General features: G+C 39.7%; 1 non-coding gene across 2 annotated transcripts in view; it reads left to right on the forward strand.

The window, feature by feature from the left end:
- The first annotated feature begins 1,413 nt into the window (after window positions 1-1,413).
- Window positions 1,414-3,164, forward strand: part of LOC112077465 (uncharacterized) — a 27,854-nt gene continuing 26,103 nt past the window's right edge. Inside the window, exon 1 of one of the 2 annotated variants that reach the window (XR_011478149.1) lies at window positions 1,414-1,561. This is a non-coding gene — a transcript (uncharacterized protein). Of the gene's footprint in view, window positions 1,566-3,164 lie in introns of both variants that reach the window. The other variant, XR_011478148.1, reaches the window with a different exon arrangement.

Raw genomic sequence — 3,164 nt, forward strand, 5'->3', positions numbered from 1 at the left:
TGTCATGGAAAGAGCACGTGTTCCTAATGTTTTGTACACTCAGTGTACATAAAAAAATATATACAGCATGCCACTATTTAATAGCAGGTACATTTATGTAATTTTGATGTCACAGACACATCACTTGAAAAACCKATTTTAAACCCTTTTAAAACACATTCAAATTACAGACTTATATATATATTTTTTTTTAAATCTAGCCTCCAGACCTTCTTTCACATACAGGACAAGAACAAATTGGCTTTGCAGCATTGACAAATGTCACTTGGTACAAGTAACCTACAGTACTCCCATCTGCAGCGATGTCAAAGCGCTCCCTATTGATGTCAACCACCACAGTAAGTAAAGCATTAGCCAAGACACATTATAAAGAGATCTATTAGTTACCGCTGTGCAGCGTGCGTAATGGACCACCCACGGGAGAGCAGGAAATCATTTGAATCTCCACCCCAAATGGCATCCTATTCTCTATGTAGTGCACTACTTATGACCAGGGCCCATATTGTATTATATAGAATAGGGTGTCATTGGGACACAAGTTTAGACTTCAATAAGTTCCAAGCAGTGGCAAGCTCAGTCTCTGTAATCTGCACGCAGCCCCAGGCAGCAATAAGGGCCAGATGCAATTAGAAGGTTACAACATTCAACACAGTAAACAAAGAGACATGTAAATTGCTGTTAAATCATGAAACAAAGAAGAACAGAAATATAGAMAAGGGATTTCTATTATCTGATGAGCATGTTGGTCCTACTGATATAGCTCAGTAGCTCTATACGAATTACAATCATATCTGCATATTTTTTATTTCATTCGTAGTTAGTTATTGAGAAGGTAGTTGTAATAGTGTAATGACTAAATTGGCTAATCCAAACAAAACGTGTAATATTCAAATATCTGAACCCTATTTTAATACACTATTACCATATTTTAATGTATTTAACAGTTCATTTTATCTTTGCAAACCTAGTTAAATTGCACAGAATCAGATGTTATGTTTTCCTAAATAAACCACAGATACAGTCCCTTCTCCTTTAAATCGGTCTCTTCCTTCAAGGTAAGGATAAGGGATTGTTGGTTGGTCAATTGTCAGAAGACWGATCGTGCGCCTGCAGCAGACGAGMCTGGTAAGTGTGGAGAGGAGAGGCTCATGTTAATATATTTATACAGAAACAGGCACTACAGATAGCCTAAAACGAGTGCCTCTGTGGTTAGTAATGTCCTGCTCACTATTTCTGAGTCTATAGCTTCTTACCTAGCCGTTCCTAGACAATTATGTGATGAGTGGAAGCGCATGTCGATAGTTTTTTTGTTGTTGACTGTGAGCCCCGCCTTCCACTCTACTATTGGTCAATTCCGAAAATTCTCGTCTCTGATTAGAGGGCTAAATTGTCTATCATTAGTGGTGACGTGGAATACCAGGAAATGATAATTGGGGAAGTGATGTGTTGGCATTTTAGGGAGAATTTGGTGCAAAATACAGCAACTCGTGTGTGGACTGCAGACAGGCAGCCTGAGAATGCAGAGATATCTTGAATAAGCAACAATATTTCGACTTACTGAGTAGGTAAGTGCGCAAATGTAGCATATGTATTTAGGTGTAGTCATTCGATATTGTGCACAGAACGTGCAGCTAAATTATTGAGTTCAGCCTGTCGCAGTGGAGATGCATTTTGAAGAGTTGCACAATATGTAGTTGACACTGCATAGGGAAAACATAAAACTATTATTATCAACATTCTGTCATAAATGGCTGCTGTGGATTTTGCGTCCTCGTTGTCCAGGTTTACATGTATAAATAGTGGTGTTTCCTCATCTACCAATCCCACCGTACTGGACATGTGGTTTGTTTTAAAATGAATTTCCTCCTATTTCTTAGTATAGCTGGAGGTACTAATTGTTTTCTCTGTGACGCGCAAACATTTTTGTTTACTCAGTCTTCAAAGCAATGGGTTCGCCTACACACCTACAGGCTTCTTCATATATATATATATTTATTTATTTATTTATTTCACCATTATTTAACCGTGTAGGCTAGTTGAGAACAAGTTCTCATTTACAACTGCGACCTGGCCAAGATAAAGCAAAGCAGTGCAGCACAAACAACAACACAGAGTTACACATGGAGTAAACAAAACATACAGTCAATAATACAATAGAAAAGTCTATATACAGTGTGTGCAAATGAGGTAAGATTAGGGAGGTAAGGCAATACATAGGCCATAGTGGCGAAATAATTACAATATAGCAATTAAACACTGGAGTGATAGATGTACAGAAGATGAGTGTGCAAGTAGAGATACTGGGGTGCAAAGAAGCAAGATAAATAAATACAGTATGGGGATGAGGTAGTTGGATGGGCTATGTACAGGTGTAGTGATCTGTGAGCTGCTCTGACAGCTGGTGCTTAAAGCTAGTGAGGGAGATAAGAGTCTCCAGCTGCAGTGATTTTTGCAGTTTGTTCCAGTCATTGGCAGCAGAGAACTGGAAGGAAAGGCGGCCAAAGGAAGAATTGGCTTTGGGGGTGACCAGTGAAATATACCTGCTGGAGCGCATGCTTTGAGATGGTTTTTTAACAGTAGTCCCTATATAGTAGGTACTGAGTTTTAGCCAATGCCATGGTAATGAATCCGAACATGTTACAGTCTGTGCTGGTAAACAGTCGTAATAGCAATCTGCCTTCAATCTGACCACTTCCGTACGGTCCACTGGTACTTCTTTTTGAGTGTGCTTGAAAGCAGGAAATTGGCTAATCTTGACCATAAAGTCTAAGGAGGGCAGCTCGAGGGTAGACCTTTCTGAGTTTCTGTGTTGAGTAAAGGATCTATATGCTTCTCTAGCTCAACAGGTGACACCTGCAAAATGCTTTTAAAAACAGTTATTTAATATTCTTTTTGGAGTGGAGAGATTATAGATGTCAGAATAAGAGGATCCCCTGCTTTGCACCAAATTGTTGCCCTAGATAGACACTCGTTCTATACCAGATCCCATCATGCACTAGAATAGGGGCCATATGGGCCTCAGGCTGAATAGCATGCAAGAACCTGAGCTTGCCACTGGGAAAAAAGACACTAAGGAGCATCCCAAAAGCAACGCCTGTCCCATGTCTAGTCACACTTTCAAAACAACTAGGCACTATAAGGAGTATAGTCCATTGGACGCACCC

Source organism: Salvelinus sp. IW2-2015, unplaced genomic scaffold, assembly GCF_002910315.2.
Source record: "Salvelinus sp. IW2-2015 unplaced genomic scaffold, ASM291031v2 Un_scaffold4597, whole genome shotgun sequence".
Classification (NCBI taxonomy): Eukaryota; Metazoa; Chordata; class Actinopteri; order Salmoniformes; family Salmonidae; genus Salvelinus; species Salvelinus sp. IW2-2015.